Consider the following 18172-nt stretch of genomic DNA (forward strand, 5'->3'; position numbering starts at 1 on the left):
TGGGTCCCAGCCCAGGGGCCCTAGGAGAGGCAGCTATGTGCTGCTGGCACCGTGTTCCCAGCTGCACTGTCTTCCCCTGGGCTACCTTTCCCCCTCCTTCTGGCTCCTTGAGCCGGATACCTCCGTTTGTCCACCAGCCTCTGCACTCCGTTCTGCTCCTCCACTGTAAGTCAGCTCACCACTCCCCTTCACTTCAGTCCGATCCACGTCCCTCCGATGCACAGCACAGCACAGCACAGCACAGCACAGCACAGCACAGCACAGCACAGCACAGCACAGCACAGCACAGCACACTCCTCCTGCTTGTGCTCTGACTGTTTGGGGCGGAGGGCTTTTATGAGGCTCCTGGCTGGTCCTTCACTGGCCCCAGCTGCTCCTAATTGCCCCCTAATGGCACCTAGCTAATCTGCAGGGAACAGAGCCCTGAGCATTCTTGGGCTCACATACCTCCCTTCCTGCACTCTCCTACTGCCCTCTGCCCTCACTATCTCACAGCATGCTAACTTACATTTCCATCATTCATTTCAGTTTAAGGCCTATCAGGCCTTGCTTTTGTTCTTCCACAACAGTGATTCCCTTCATACTGGTACTAGGGCTCCATTTTTGACAAGGAACTCCAGGTCCGCTTCAACTTTTGGCCTGATAGCATATGGCACAGTTCTGGCTTGCAGACATTTTGGTCGGCTGTCAGGCTTAATGTTCAATTTCACAGTGATTCCCTTCATACTTCCCAGGTCCTCTCCAAAAACAGCAGCATGTTTCTACAATACAGCTGTCAGACCTGTTTCTTCTTTAGCCATCCTGTGCACTTCTGCCCAGTTCAGCTGGATCTTCCTAAGCCATGACCTTCCCATTAAGGCTGGGTAACTGCCTTCCACCACAAAAAATGGCAATTCAGCCGTCTGTCCATTGAGCTCCACCTTAACATTAGTAGTGCCCAACATGGGTACAGCTTCTCCAGTGTACGTCTTCAAAACAATTTTTTGTTGGCTTAAGCAGGAGATGCTTTAGCTTCTCCTTATACACATTGTCTGAGACCAGCGATACTGCTGAGCCGATGGCCCTGGCTGGCGCTCTGGAGCTGGGGTGGGCATTGGGCCAGCACTCCGGCCAGTGCTGGGGTGGTCAGGCCTGGCACTCCAAGGCTACCTGATCTGACCCAGCACTGTGGGCCTGGGGCTGACCTGGGCTGGTGGCCTGGGCGGGAGTGGGGCCCAGGACTCAGGCCATCTCGGGCGGGGCTTCTGGCCACCACAGGGGCCTGGGCAGGATCCGGCAGGAAGAGGGCAGGGCCTCTGTCAGAAGCGAGGGGATGGGCAGTTCTTGTACCCCCCCCCCCCCAGGGCTGTCAACCTAGCTGTGTCTACAGTGAGGGTTAGGTCAACCTTACGACATCACACAGGGTGTGAAAATTTTCCCAGCCCTGAGTGCCGTATCTAGGTCATCCTAGGTATAAACCAGGCCTAACTCTGCCTATCTGTGCTATTCCAGAGATCCCCAGGCTGAGAGAGTATGTCAGGAACATTTATCTGAAAGAGAAGAAGAAGCTGCTAATGGATTATGTGACAGAGGCTCTCGGCATTGTCCTGCTGGCTGAGAATTTCAACTCCACACAAGACATGGTGGTACGGCTGGGACAGCGTTGGGTGCTACGATCTGCCTCACTGCTAGCATAGCGATGGTCCAGTGAATATTCCCCTCTCTTCCCACAGCAGCAGTTTCTCTGCACACTGCCTTCTCCCCATTCCACCCCTGATTCTTTGAACCAGGCCACATGCCCCCTGGTTCCCAGCAGCAAACAAATTCAAATCTGCTCCAAAAATCTAGCAATGAGCTGGTGAGTGTGTAAATACACTATTGCCCTGTGGAGCTTCTCAGCTGTGTGTCATAGACCCCATACTCTGCACCACTAATGGGGTTAGTTCTGTACTCAAACTAGGGAGAGGGACTATAGTTTGTGATGCAGGAGAATCTGAGTTCTAGCCCCAGAGCAGGACTAGATGATGAGCGGTAGAAATCCCAACATCCTTTCTAAACTACAGCTTATTCTGTGGGAAGCATCAGTGAAGCTGTGTCAGAGCTGAAACTTGCAGTTTTCCCTAGTATAGACATGCCAATGTTGTCCAAGGCCATGTTCTCATTGGCCGGTTGGTTTTTTAATATCACACCATGTGCTACCTCCCAATTGCTCACTGCTAGACCTGTATGACTGGAGGATAAGACGTATCACTGAGCCCATTGTGTTCTGTGCGGGGTTAAAGAAGGGAAAAAATACAGAGATTCTCTTCTTTTCTCCTTATCTGTAATTGACATTTAAAAGCATGACTGGCTTTACCTGCAAAGGAAGCCACACCCTGGAACCGAACCTGTTTCCCAGCTATCACTTACTCCCCTACTTCCCGGAGCCTCCAATATCATGCCACGCTAGGGCTTTGGTTCAGTACTGACTCAAAGCACCACCAGCTGGACTGGTGACACCGCCTCTTCCAGCACATTGTGTTCTTTAGATGCCGCCTGTCCAGGTGCTGACCAGCTACAAAATGCAGCGCAGGCCAGAAGAAATCTTGGCGTGTATATATATTTTGCCTGCAGCATCAGCTGAGCAGTGAGGTGTCCTGTGCTCTTCTGCCATTCCAGAATCACTATCAGCAGAATGACTTGGAGATCTTTGTGGAGGAGAAGATCAAGGCTTTGGAGGAGGAGATTGAGAAATGTTTTGCCCAGCTGGAACAACCTCTTAATGAAGGCGTGAAGAAAGCAAAATCATCTCACCAGAACGTGTACTCTCAGCTCCTTACAGTGAGTAGCAAGCTCTCGATTTAGACCTAATGTGCAGCTTTCACTCTCTGGCCGGCAACTGTCTCCACCTTTGCTTCCCTGTTGCTTATTAACTTTTGAAAAGTGTTTTGAGATCTGTGGGGGAAAGTCCTTACCATCTAAGACTTTAAGGCTCCTGAAGTGTTAAGTTTAGTTTAGAATGTGATTTGCTTTTACTTCTTCTAGATCAAATCTGATTTATATTTTTCTGTCTTATAATCATTTAAAATCTTTCTGTACTTAATAAAATTATTTGTTTGTTTTATCTAAAGTAGTACATGTGGTTTGAGTGTGTGTAAAGAGCTTGTTTGGAGTGACAGAGCTGATGCATATTAATTTCTTTGATAAATTGACTAACCAATGAGCTTGCAGAGTCAGTGGGCAGCACTGAACTCTGTAAAACGGCAGTTCCTTGGGTTGCATCTGGGACTGGGGATGGGGACTGGGGGTCACACCACTTCATAATCCCATGAATGGCTGATCAGAAACACTCATTCACTAGGTCAGAGACCGCTTGCTTGCAGGTGGCTGGGTGTGGGCTGCCACAGGAGTGGGGGGGGTTCACACAGCATGGCAAGTGCAAGATGGGCCCCAGGAGTGAGGGTGTTGGGGTGACACAGCAATATACCAGTCCAGATTGCAAAAGGGGAAAGTCACAGGCAGCCTGGGTGGCGTGGGGAGTTAGCTGCCTGAAGTACATACCATGGGTCTCGGACAGGTCAGAGTTATTGTGGATATGTCTGCTTGAGTTGGAAATTACATCTTCCAGCTCCAGTGTAGACATATGTTTGTACAGATCACAGCTCAATGGGGCCCTAGGCTCAGCTGAGGCCTATAGGTTCTCCTGTAATACAAATCGTAAGTGATGTATCCCATACCCACTTCATTACAACTGTGTTTCCAATTATCCAGCGAGACATTGGCTACCAAGGCTTCCACAGGACCCTGAAAGCTGTATGCCAGAAGAATGGCATATATGCGTCCCGGATCTTCGCCCGCATAGACCTAAACAGTGCCCTCGCTCAGCCCATCTATGACAAAATCGGCCCCATGTTCACAAACATATTCAGGTGAGAGGACCCTGCCCCACGCAGGCTGCAGAGATGCTGAGCCTTCTTTGGTAAGGCAGTCTGGACTCCCCACTGGCCCCACGTTCCTGTAGAACCCTGTTCGCTGGCACTCCTGGGTAACCCAGTCTGGTAGAATCCCCCACCAGCTCCCCTAGCTTGATTGCAGCTGGAGCATGATGTGAAGTTCTGTGGGAACTAGAACGCTACGCGGCAGCAATGGTAGGGCCGCATGCGTTATTACAGAGATCCTGGGGAGATAAACACCACAGGAAGTACCACCTTGCAAGACCAGACCGACAGTTTCCATTGTGGTCCCTGATTGGTGCAGGTACCCTATTTAAGCCCGGGAATTTGTGCCAGGAAGTGTCTGTGTCTGTGCAACAAGATGAGCTCCACAGCTGTAGTGATAGTCCTGCCTCTTGGCTCACTCTTGGACTCAGACCCAGGCTCTGATCTTGGCTCCTTGGCTCTGAATCCTGGCCTCTGACTGCCACTGCGCTGACCACTAGACCTGACCACCCACGCCCCAGCTGGCACACATTATTATGACTGTAGAAAAGAATATTGGCCCTGATTCTCATCTATTTTACCCCACTTGTCATTATTATGGTAGAACCTTGGAAGTCCAGTGACGTATCCTGGCTCTCGTTGTGCTAGGCACTGTGCGGTATGTTAAGAAGACAGGCCCTGTCTAGAGTCTGGGTGTCAGACAAATGGTGGGAATGGATAGGAAGAAGAGTAAAAAAATGAACAGGGCTGAGCAAAAAGCAGAAATCTGAACCACCACTAACCTAGCCCAGGCCAGAGGGGTGATGTGCAGGTCCCAGCAGAGGTGGGTTTAAGGACGGATTAAAAAGAGAATAAGGGAACACCTTGATGAATTTTGAAGCCCCAATTGTTTTCAGTGGGGCTGCTCCCACCTGCCATTCAGCTGCAGGATCAGGCCCATTGCGCTTCCATTGATTGCACTGTGCCTAAGTAACTTAGAGAAAGGCCACCTTGTGCCCCTTTGGGGTTTAAATGGCTTTGGATACTGGCACACAAGGAAATGAAGGAGCCTGGCTCAGTTCGGGGCTGACTGGCAAAGCGGCAGGAGCTAGCTGTCTCCCTGCCTGAAAGGAAGGAGCACTAGCCTGCCAGCCAGGGCAGCCACCTGGAAGTCAGCACTGGCTCCCCAGCCAAGAGAAACTGTGAAAGAATCTCTAGCACTGGAGGTAACTGACTGAGCAAATCCCAGAGACGTTGTGGGGCTCGCCCTCATCATCTTGTCGCTGCCCCGCCTGAAGGAGCCTGGGACCACAGCAAGGTGCCACCCAGGACCCAACAGCGCATCCTACGGGAAACAAACCGCCCAGCAAATTGGACTAGAGGCGCCATGCCCAAACTGAACAGACTGATGGGAAGTAGCCCAGGGCAGCAGATTCTGACTCCCTGCTGGGAGGAACCCCTTGTTCAGGGGTTGACATACCTAGGGCCCTGGGCTGGAACCTAGTGGAGCGGGAGGGCCCAGGTCCCCCTACCCACCCAGCCTTAAAGACTGAATCTACTCAACCCAGCAGGGGGCTGAGAGCAGAACTTTATAATCACTAGGCCTCCTGGCCATCCAAGCTGCCTGTTACATATTGATGGAGACTGTGGGCAGATGTTATAGTCCCTGCATAAGGGAATGCAAAAAAAAAAAAAAGACAGAGAGAGAGAGAGAGGAAGAAACTCTCAAGCAATTAGTGCTTGAACCCCACCCGCTAAATAGAGCTACTAAAATGGATGGCCGAACAAAACACCCATTAGCAGCAGCAACAACTGCTTCAGCAAATGACCAACCAGCAGCAGCAATCGATCCTGAGTGAGTGGCCCAGCAGGTGTCATGATATTAGGGCCACACACTCCAGCGGAGGCAGTAATACCTGCCCCAGCTGCGGCTGCCACCCCATCAGGCTTACCCAGATCGGGCACAATGATAATCCTGAGACCTTCTGTTACCTCACAGACTGGGATCTGCTATTAGTGTGCTCAGGAATTGACACGACTCTCGTTCGATAATGACAGAAAGGCTTTTAATTACTATACTTATAAACATATAAAATGAGCCCCCAAACCAAAAGTCCAGTATATTTTAGCTGCAAAAGCAATTATCCTCACCAATGCAGGCAAGAGGTGGCGATGGTTTCTTAGCAGCTTCCCCCGAGAGCCTGGATCCGTGGTCTCAGAAGGCAGCTGGGCAAGATGGTAGTTCTTGTCAGTTTCTTGTCAAGAGTGATTCTTCTTCTCTTGAAGCTTGCCTGCTTGCTTATATCCATTGCTTCTCTTTTATATTCTTAAATCCAATGTTTTTCAAAGCATTTTGGTAATTTATATGAGTAAACACAGGAATTACAGAAAACAATACAAGAGGGACAGACCCATGTGCTTTAATTAGTGAAGAGGTGCTAGCCACCTAGATTTGTTCTTTAGTTTCAGTGTTCCACCCTTCAAACAAAGGGGGAATTGGGGTTGTTGTGATTAAATTGAGCAATACCTGGGGTGGCATCCAGCCATTAGCTTTGATCACAAGGTATTTTGAGAGGTCTGGAGCCGTGGAAGTCTAGCACGCCCTGCATTTAACACATTTCTGTTTAGTACATAGATGAGTTACTCCCAGAGGATAAATTCATTAGGGAAAATGGTCCAGACAGAGAGGCAATTAATAAACAGTTATCTTAATGAAATAACAGACATACTTTGAGAATAGAAAGACAGCATGGGTGTGTTGCATTGAGAAACAATCACCCCTTTTCAAAAGGGACTCCAGCCACCATTTCACATATTCTGCAATATGCACTTATTAATTTGGTAGTTTAATTTTATAAGTAGGCCCAGCTTAGCTGAAATTCCACGGTCTACACTTCCTTGAAAACTTCCTTGAAATCGTAGCCCTCTGGCCCTGAGACCAATAGGCCATGGTGTGGGCCCCATTCTTAACTGGAGTAGCACAAACAGTGTATTGTGCATTAGAACCCAGTGAGGCCCAAGATGATACACGTGTCAAGGCAGCCATTCTCAATACTTTGGACATCTCAGAAGAGACATTCTGGCAGTGTTTCTGTAATGAGCAGTACCCGGTGGGGACAAGACCCTGTTTGGTCACCCAGAAGTTACAGAACATACGCTGGAGGTGGCTCAAACCTGAAACAAAAATGGAGGTGCGGGTAGCTGAGCTGGTCTTACTTTAGCAACTCACCTAGATACTGCCCCCTGGAAAAAAGAAATGGGTATTACAGCACAATCCCAAGACAATAGCTGACAACATTTGGATCCTTCAAAATTACCTGGCTGCCCAGACCCCGAATATGACACCACACCAGGAATCTGGGAGGATTAAGAGCTGCACACCACCAAAGGTGGGAATAACCCATGGAAACCAGGATCTTGATAGGCTCAAATCTACTCCCACTTCACTAGGACACTGGAGGGCCTGGGGATCAGGGAGCCCCAGGGTCTTCTGACACAGAAACCTGGGGTTATCAACTCACAACCCAGTTTCAGAGACCACTGATCCACCAGTAGTGAAGAGGGGGGTAGGGCCGGAGCCTGAATTCGGGGGCTCCACAGGAGATGGGACTGCTCAAATATTTGGGGGTGAGCCTGTTTACCACAGTTAAGACCAAGACCGCTGTTTCACCTCTGGCCATCCTGGGCACTGGCTCCAAGATGGCCCCTATATGTAGTGCGCTTTGGGGAGATCTAGACCCCAGGGGCGGGAGCTCAACAGGGCAGACCTGCAAAGTTGACCATCCCTGTACGAGTGAATGGGATAGAAATGGTGGGACTTCTTGACTCAGGGTGTGCCCAGACCATCATCTAGACTTCGGTGATTCCTAAACCAGGACCTACCCAGGGCTCCATCCCTGTTACAAGGTGTGCATGGGATCATGAAACCATACCCATACATCCAACTGACTCTAAGAGTGGGGGAGCACGCAGTCCCAGGTAGTCGGCCTGGCACCGATGCTCGCCTATCCTGTTATTGTCAGCTGAGACTGAAACTATTTTGGGGAGCTGCTAAAGAAGCTTGTGGGACCCCCTCCAGACAGCAGGACCTCCCTGCCTCCAGCCACAAATCCATCTAAGCCAATGATCCTTGTGGGCACGGGGGAGAGCCTCAGTCCAGATGAGGGGACATCACATGCATCTGGGCCAACCCAGCAAAACCAGGCCCCGTCCCAGCCCCTCCATTACCTAAGTCAGAGATTCTGACCCAGTTCTCCATCTTTGTAGTGGAACAACAGGAGGACAACGAGTGTACACCCAAGTGGTGGTAGTAAATAGGGAGATCATTAAGCCCCATCAAGCAGGAGGGTTCTCACATTTCAAAATTGAGGGAGACCGCCTATACCGCATTGAGTAGTACCAGTAGAATGGAGAAGTTCCGAATCAGCTTCTGATACCCCGCCTCTGTCGGAGGGAGATGATATGGCTCGTCCATGCTATGACGTTTGGGGGCACCTAGAGAAGGAGAAGACATTAGCCCGGATTCTAGCTTGTTTTTCTTGACCTGGGGTCTACAAAGATGTTCAGATTTCTGTGCCTCATACCCAGAGTGTCAGCTCACAGCCCCTCGGCCCACAAAGAGAGCTCCCTTGATTCCTCTCCCACCAGGAGGTATACTCTTCGAGCGGATTGGAATGGACATACTTAGCACCATGGAGAAGAGTGCCTTAGGCTACTGGTTCATTTTACTTATAGTAGACTATGCAATCAAGTACCTTGAAGCGGTATCATTACGTTGTATGAATGCGAAAACGTTGGCCACTGAACTCATGAAAATCTTCGCTTGGGTTGAGGTGCCATAGGAGATTTTAACAGATAAGGGAACGAACATTATGTCCGAGACAATCAAGCAACCGAGCCAACTGCTGAAAATCAAGGCGCTCAGGACATTTATTCACCACCCCCTATCAGACAGTCTGGTGGAAAGATTCAACAGAACACTAAAGAAGATGCTCTGGAAGTTTGTCCTTATGGATCAGTTACTCCCTCCTCTGCTGTTCGCCATGCGAGAAGTCCACCAGTTCTCCACTAGCTTCTCAGCATTTGAGCTGTTATATGGGAGACAACCCCAAGGGATTTTAGGTCTTGTTTGAGAAATGTCTGAGGAACAACCATCTCAGGCCAGTAACGTAGTACAATACATCCTGGATCTATGGGAGAAGCTTGACGCCTTGGGCTCATTCACCAGGGAGAACCTCCTACACGCCTGCAGCACACATGAAACAGCTTATAATAAAAGTGCTCGCCTCCGGGAGTTCCAACCTGGTGATTGGGTTCTGCTGTTATTACCTAGCTCAGAATCAAAACTCCTAGCCTGCTGGCAAGGGCCCTATGAGGAGATGCGATGAACGGGGCCAGTAAACTATGAAATCTGACAACCAGACAAACTAAAGGTACACCAAATCTACCATGTGGACCTGTTAAAGCCTTGTGGAAAACCTAGGGAAGTCTCCTAATATCCCCCTAACCCACCTGACCCTGAATTAGGCCTACAGATTGCTGAGGCCTCAGAGCCAATGATGGTCAAGATTGGAAACAATCTCACCCCAGACCAGAGATCCCAGGCTCAACGGATGATCATCACCTTTTCTTCCATGTTTTCTACTCAACCTGGACAGACCCATTTAATAACCCATAACATCCAGACAGATGATGCATATTGTTGACAAATGCAAAATGGCTCACCTTCCTGGAGGTCTTCATGCCTTGAATACCATTGATAAGAATGCTGTGGATTGGCTTGACTGGATTGCATAGGCCAAATAATAAATCTAGACAGAACCAGGGCACAAAGTCAGAGAAAATACATGACTCCTTCCCCAGATCTTGAAGGAAACCATGAAGTGAGAACTCCCCTCAATGCTAGAAATAGGAGTAAATGAGGAATCATTCAGCAATTGGAAAAGCCCCATAGTCTTGGTCCCCATGCCTGTTGGGATTACCCAGTTTTCTATTGACTTCCAAAAGGTAAACATAGTGTCAAAATCTGAGGTGTACCCGATGCCTCACATTGATGAATTACTTGACCAGCTAGGGGAAGCAGAGTACATCACCACCCTGGATCTAATGGAGGGATATTGGCAGATCCTCCTCACACTAGAATCCAGGGACAAGACAGCTTTCTCTACTCCCTTTGGCCTCTTCAATTCTGGACAATGCCCTTTGGGTTGTATGGGGCCCCAACCATGTTCCAGTGGCTAATGGACCAGATCCTCCAACCCCAAAGACAATATGCTGCTGAGTACCTAGATGATGTCATAATCTACAGTCAAAATTGACAGAACCACCTAAGACATGTGATGGCTATGTTACAATCTCTCCAGGAAGGTGGCCCGATTGCAAATCCTGCTGAATGTCACCTGGGCAAGGATGAAACAACCTACCTTGGGTACATTTTAGGAAAAGACACAGTATGACACATGGTTAATAAGGTCTAGGACCTCCAGACTTGCCCCACACCTTTGTGAAGGACACAAAAAGTCAGTTTTTAGGAATGGCTGGGTACAACTGCCAATTTATTCTGGGTTTCTCAACCATCGCGGCACCTCTCACTGATCTTCTCAAGAATGGTAGCCCCCCAAAATTCCAGTGGACCAAAGATTGTGAGGAGGATTTTCAAGCCCGGAAGACATAGCTCTGCCAAGAACCTGATTTATACAACCCTGACTTCATCAAGGAGTTCCTGCTAAAGATGGATGCATCATACATAGGTCTAGGAGCTGTTTTCTCCCACGTATCATAGAATCATAAAAGATTAGGGTTGGAAGGAACCTCAGGAGGTCATCTAGTCCAACCCCCTACTCTAAGCAGGACCAACCCCAACTAAACCATCCCAGCCAGGGCTTTGTCCAGCTGCATCTTAAAAACCTCTAAGGATGGAGATTCCACCACCTCCCCAGATAACCCATTCCCATGCTTAAACACCTTCCTAGTGAAAAAGTTTTTCCTAATATCCAACCTAGACCTCCCCCATTGCAACTTGAGACCATTGCTCCTTGTTCTGTCATCTGCCTCCACTGAGAACAGCCTAGCTCCATCCTCCCTGGAACCCCGCTTTCAGGTAGTTAAAGGCTGCTGTCAAATCTCCCCTCATTCTTCTCTTCTGCAGACTAAACAAGCCTAGTTCCCTCAGCCTCCCTTCATAAGTCTTGTGCTCTAGGCCCCTAAATTTTTTTTGCCCTCCACTAGACTCTCTCCAATTAGTCCCCACTCTTTCTGTAGTGGGGGGCCCAAAACTGAACACAAAACTCTAAATGCAGCCTCACCAGTGCTGAATAGAGGGGAATAATCACTTCCCTCGATCTGCTGACAATGCTCCTACTAATGCAGCCCAATGTGCCATTAGCCTTCTTGGCAATAAGGGTACAGTTGACTCACATTCAGCTTCTTGTCCACTGTAACCCTCAGGTCCTTTTCTGCCAAACTGCGGCCTAACCAATCAGTTCCCAGTCTGTAGCTGTCCATGGGATTCTTCCATCCTAAGTGCAGGACTCTGCATTTGTCCTTGTTGAACCGCATCAGATTTCTTTTGGACCAATTCTCTAATTTGTCTAGGTCACTCTGAACCCTAACCCTACCCTCCAGCTTATCTACCACTCCCCCTAGCTTAGTGTCATCTGCAAACTTGCTGAGGGTGCATCCACCCCGTCCTCCAGAGCACTAATGAAGATGTTGAACAGTACCGGCCCCTGTACAACCTTTGGGACACTCCGTTTAGGACTCATTGCTAGAACAGGTGAGGATGTTGTATCTGCATGGCCCATGTCCCCCTACCCACCCAGCCTTAAAGACTGAGGCTACGCAACCCAGCAGGGGGTTGAGAACCAGGCACTCCAAGTATTAGGCTGCCTGACCATCCAAGCTGCCTGTTGCTGAGAGGCTATAGGCATCTGTGTGCACTGGGGTCATGTGATCCTGAGCTGACAGAACAGTTCTTCAGGGATCAGTCCAGTTAGCATATTTTAGAGCGGCTCTGTGACTGCTCTAGCTTATGCCAGGGTCAGTGTGGCACCTGGCCAGCCCTGGGATTTGGGGGGGAAATACAGATGGCTTAAAGCCGCCTTTGTCTCTCCTCCTACCTCCCCCTCAGCTGTTTCGAGTATGGGAGGAATTGAGCCCATTTGTTTTTTTAATGATTCATATTTTATTATCCAACTAGGATCCAAAGGGGCACCAGATCCTCACTGAAACCCTCCCTCGATATGTTCAAAGACTCGGTACAGGAGAAAATCCGTGATGTTGGGAAGAGGAGCACGGTGGCCAATGACAACTGCAAGCTCAAGTTCTTTATTGAGGAAGTAAGTTGAGGTTAAGCTAAGAGTGAGTGCTCTGCCCTGCCAGCCAGCACGTCTGGGGTGAGAGTCATCCAGCGATGCTGCCCCTCTGCCTGGCAGGGCCGAGGAGGGCTGTGGAATAAGGATAACAATGGGTGAAGCCTGAAGGGGACTCTCAGGGCGAGCAGGACTGGCTCTGTGATGAACTCTGCCTTCTTGCCCACTGATAAGAGACGTGAAGAGCTGTACATTATAGGCAACACACACAGTGTTTAGCATTTATTACCTGGCATCCATGCAGGGCCAGACTCTCAGCTGTAGCAGAGCATATTAGCGCAGGATGCAAGTGGGGAAACCGCCTTGACTCCAGGGCTCGTTTGGCCCTGGTGTAACTTTGAGCACCCTGAAGGTCTTCAGCGACACTGGAAGTAATGATCCCTAGGGATCACTCTGACTGCCAAGGACAACCAAAGCACAAGGCAAGGTGCTCCAGCAACCCCTCCTCCCATTCTAACATGCCTCCTGTGCTGGGCTGGCCAGGACAGTGCAGTGTGTACAGCCAGCAATGTCAGCCGGGGATTCCCATGTGCCAGGGAAATTCCCAGCAGCCTTGCACTGCTGGAGAAGTCCCATGGGAGGGCCAAGGATCAAGCCCCCAGTCTGTAAGATAATCAGACATCAAATCTCTGTGCACCCTAGAGAAGCCTGGTTAGGCTTGAAATAAATAGGATGGATTGAAAATGATCCTGGTCCAAGCCTGGGACAGTTACACTCCGCTCAGCACCATTTCCACCATAGCTCGACTGATGATATATTTAAAATCCGATCTCTTGTGAATTACCATGGCTAGAACCCCCAAAAGCATTACACCGTTGGAAAGCAATTGGGAGTCCCAAAGTACATAACAGATTAGGTTCCCATCCCTGTAGCTAACAAGAGAACCTAATGCCTTAACTGGCTGGTGATTGTAGTGAGCTGGAGACACTGGGGCAGAAATTGGGCTCTGTTGACTGGACCAGGTTGCAGAGGATGAAAAGACATCAGAGACTCAAAGTCTGCACCCCAACCAGGGAATCTTTAGATACCACATAGAACCTGCGGGATCTTTGCACGACGCCAAGGAGTGATGAAGCTAGGAATGAGTTAGAAGTACCAGGCGCTATGGATTCTTTAAGCTGGGAAAAGGTTTGTGGAGCTCACAGACTGTTTGAATTCATATATTTGTATCTAAACTCTGACCTTAAAAATCCCACCCTGCATATTCCACCTTGATTCTGGGTCTAACCAATAAACAGTCCACACAAACCCTGATCCCTGATCAGCTCCAATATTCCAAACCAGTTATTTAGATTGTTTTTTACAAACAAGGGATTGGAAAGATCATGGCAAATGCTTTAAATTCACTCTTGCAGACAAACATCATCCTGAGCACGCTGGAAAGAGAGATCCTTAAGAAGAAGCTGGATATCTACCAGTCCCTTCCACTGTCCATCCAGAGTGACCTACAGCCTTATTATGAAGGTAGGACCCTTCAACTGGGTGATTCTACATTTTGTGATGTTGGCATCAGGCCATGAAGGAGCGATGAGGATGACAAACCTTTTTTAATTTCATCCTCCAAACTGGAAAAATGCCTGACAAAGGAAGTGCACGTTGGTCTCTGTCTTCATGCATAAAGGGGATGTGCAAGCATGTAGCAATTACTGATCATCGAGTAAATGAGTCACATGATGAAATGTCTGGAAAGAATTATTGAGAAGAGACTTCATAAGGGGCAGGGGCATCAAGTAAGTAACAACCAACGTGGTTTATGCCAGGAAGGTCAACAATAGATGCAGTGTCTGCAGCCCAAATACTGTGGGAGAAACTCAGTGAATTGCATTTAGTGTTTGTGGACTGAGAGTTGCTCTAGAACTGGAAACTCACCTGGAAACTGGGGAGCGGAGTGGTGAGTCTCAGTATGTCTGGGATGGGGGCTGGTCTGAGGCATACCTATGAAACAGGGGATGGATGCTTGGCGATGGTCATTGTGGGAGGGATGACAGGGCGTGGGGTGACAGGGTGGGTCCTTGTTTGGCTCTGGCTAGAAGGACTGGCAGTGGGGAATCAGACTGGGAACCTTGTGGATGGTTGGAGGAGTTCCAGGAGGATTAAAGAGGAGTAGAAGAAGGGACCAGGATGTTACATGTTGGCAGAGGAGTGGGATGGGGAAAAGTTTGGAAACAGGGATCGGGATCTGGCACAAATCAATTCCTGCTTAGCATTTCACTGGCATCTCTGCAGCGTCCTGCAGCAGTGGGGCCCCTCCCACTCAGAGCTGTGGTATATGTGGGCATAGGGTGGGGGGGTCATCTGCATTGAGGAATATGAGAGAGCTTCATTCTCTGGAGCAGCCAGACGGGCTCTTTCCTCCAGCACGACGGCCATTGTCCCTGGAAGAGCCAGACGGACATGCCTTTGAGTGCTGCTGACACTACCCTTGGCTGCCATTGTTTTTCTCACCTAAACCCCACCCCCAGGATCTCCTCTGCCAAATCTTTCCTGGTCTTGTCCAGCACTGTAACCGCTCCCATCTTTCAACAGAGGCAGCTAAGATCCAGGGGCGGCAAGCCTGCAAAAAGATGCAAAACATTATCTCGGAGAACATTGAAAGAGAGAACGCAGGGGGGTATGTTTGAGCGCGCAAAGGAGAAGATGAAGATGCAGCTCCTGGATCTGAAGGTGAGGAACGCTTCCCCCTGTTCTGTAGGGCTGTATTTATGGGTTTGGATGGTGCTATCTGAGAACAGCACAGTATCCAAAGAGGGAGTGCCCCAGAGCGAGCTACCCAGCCAGAATTTCGGCCAAAGATATTGGAGCAAACCCCCTGCTCCCTGGGATGTTTAATTTCCACCTAGAGCAGAAACAATGTGACCTTGAATTTCAAGGTGTCCCTTAAGGCCCTGATCTTGCAAACACATTTGTCTAACTGAACAGGACCATTGACTCCAGTGGAACCACACATGGGTTACAGGTCAGTGTATGCATGTTTGCAGAGTCGTTATTATTTTTATTATTTTTGTTTACCAAAACCTACGGAGCGCGGGTGCTGGGCCAGGCTCCACCCGGCCCAGTATAAATAAAGAACAAAAGGACAGACCCTGCCCCCGAGAGCTTATGATCCAAGTACAAGACAAGACACGACAGGTGATTAGGGCGTAAATGATCTCTCTGCAGTGAGCTGCTTGGAACCCAAAGTCTGTCGTAAGAAATACTAGTGATTGCACCATTTTCCTGAGAACAGGCGAATGTTCTAACAACTCGTACCTCCTTTGTATAGAATAACAAGCGTTTTTTAACACCTGGTACAGTGGAATGAACAACACATTCCTCAAGCTCCTTAAAACTATGTGCCCCTGGTAACTGTGAGCACATCTGTTTGTAGATGAATCCAAGTATTTTTTTGCAGGATGCTGAAAGATGCAAGCAAGCATTTTGATGCTGCTCTCTATCTGTACACATGCAATCTGATGGGGACTGCAGGGAGTGTAAAGGCTGGTTGAACCGGCTCTAGGTGCCTCTGTGGATTGTACTGACCTTAGCTACTGCCTAGATATTACAAGAAGCAACTGTGAGATGCAAGCAGTTCTGGTGACACTGTAAATGTTATTCCCTGATATAGACAAGATGGGTGAGAATCTTCTATTGGACCAACTCCTGTTGGTGGAAGAGACAAGCTTTCGAGCTTCACAGAGCTCTTCTTCAGGGCTGGGAAAGGTAACCAGAGTGTCACCGCTAAATAGAAGTGAGAAGGATGGTTAAGCATAAGGGTTTAACATGTGGCAGTCGACCACTTTAAATGAAATGGTAGGTCATAGAACAAAGGAGGGTTAGTAGGTTACAGATTGTGGTAATAAGGCATAAATCCAGTGTCTCTAATCTAGTCGTGATTTTTGGTGTGTAGCAGAGTTGTGTATTTAAGGTTCCGGGCTCGTCTTTTGAATGTGTTTGTGCAGGTTTCCTTTGAGGAAGAGGACTAAGAGAGCAAATGTGGAGTGATTTGGTGATTTTGGCTTTTATCATTTTTCTGTGTGAGTTCATTCAAGGGTGCAGTGATTGTCTGGTATCACCTATGTGGTTGTTGTTGGGGCATTTGATGCACTGAATGAGGTACACCGCATGTTGTGATAGGCATGGGTAGGACCATAGATCTTCAAAAGTGCATTGTGGGGGGTGCTGATCATTGTAGCAGTGGAGACATGTCTGGAGGTTTTGCATCTCTTGTTCTGGCAGGGTTTATTGCTGCACCCTGGTGTGTGGGGAATTTGTTTCCGATTATGAGGTTAGCAACTTTGGGGATTGTTTGGAAGCCAGAAGAGAGAATTGGGAAAAATTTATTTTAGGATGTGGTCCCCACCAAATATGGGCTGTGGTTGTTTGATATTTATGAATTGATTGTATCAGCCACTCCACTATCTTGCATAGGATCAATGTCAGACAGACAGACCCATCATTACCAGGTTGGCTGCCCCAGAGAATGAAGCTGTTTCATGCTCTTTTTTACATGTTGGTACAACATTACATTTCTTCCAGTCTTCTGTAACTTTCCCAGTGTGCCAAGACTTAACAAAAATCAATGTTAATTGTCCAGTGAGCTCCTCGGCCAGTTCTTTTAATATTCTTGGATTCAAGTTATTTGGACCTGTGATTTAAAAATGTCTGATTTTAGAAGCTGCTGTTTAAGATCCTCCTGAGATACTAGTGGACTGGAAAGACTGTTCTCATCCTTGTATGCTGTGTTGTGTGTTTTCCACCAAATACATAACAGAAATATTACTGACATTTCTGCATTAATATTTATAGTTTTATCATTTCCATCTAGTAACGGTCCAATACCGTACCTCCAGTGAATAATAGATCCTAACAATGATATTCTTCATTATTATTCTTTTTGATCCTAATATATTTTAAAAACTCCTTCTTATTGTCCTTATCCCTGCTGATCATAGATTTCTCCTTGTGTCCTTTTGCTTTCCTTATCCATTTTCTACAACTCCTAGCTTCTGATTCATATTCATTATTATCAACATCCCCTTTCTTAGGTAGATATACATATCTAACTATACATATGTATAGATATATTCAGTTTCATGCAGTTCACTGTATTCAGCTTTGTTGGCTGAGACCTTAACAGATGGTTTTTCTCTGAAAAGTGACTATGCTAAGAATGTCATTTGTATCATTTGTACTGTCGCTCCAGATCAAACATGTTCTGTTTACAAGCCACCTGCCAGCTCTGTAAATTCCCTTTGGAATCTGAGGATCAGGTTGGGCTCTTTCCTTCCTGCTTGTCATAACCACCAATAAAAGCTCTCCAAGGCGACCAAGACCCATCGTTACACCTGTGCAGCCCCACAGCCTTCACATGATGGCCTCAGTGGTACCTGCATGACCCGTTTATGGGACTGCACAGGTGTAGTTGATTGTGATTAGAACGTCACTGAGAGTTCAGCTGGTGCTGCTCCAGATGGCGCAGACTCCGGCTCCCTCTCCCCTCTCTGAGCTAGCTCCCAGGAGCACAAAGCTGGTTGATCACTTCCATGCTCACGTGCTCCGCAATGTGTTTGCTGCAGAACATGATCACGACGAGGCTGCGGAAGGACATTTCCACTATGCTCAAACTTGCCTTATCTCACCGGGAAGAACTCAGCGAGAGGCTGCCAGGTAACTCTCTGAAATCTTCTCCTGGGTATAGTCGGAATCAGAACCCCTCTGCCCCTTGATGATATGAAATGTTCCAACTAGGGGCTCATTGGCCATGTGCTGGCTTCTCTACAGGGGCAGACATTTGGGCTGTGTGTATGGGGAGAATTCCATCACCTTAGTACGTGGAGCTGCAGGGTGGGGGATGCAGTGTGTTCTCCCAGCAAGGGCTGGATGGCTCTGTGGTGCTGGGGGAATGAACTTTGGAACACGGCTACTCCACCCTCCCTCTGTGAGGGCAGA

The 18172-nt window shown here is 48.3% G+C and overlaps 1 pseudogene; it reads left to right on the forward strand.

Moving 5' to 3' along the window:
• LOC137159242 (nuclear GTPase SLIP-GC-like) overlaps positions 1-17890 on the forward strand; it is a 30255-nt pseudogene extending 12365 nt beyond the window's left edge.
• Positions 17891-18172: the final 282 nt, after the last annotated feature.

This window comes from Emydura macquarii, unplaced genomic scaffold, assembly GCF_026122565.2.
Source record: "Emydura macquarii macquarii isolate MOO-44397 ecotype Brisbane River unplaced genomic scaffold, CSIRO-AGI_Emac_v2 contig_1801, whole genome shotgun sequence".
NCBI classification, from domain to species: domain Eukaryota; kingdom Metazoa; phylum Chordata; order Testudines; family Chelidae; genus Emydura; species Emydura macquarii.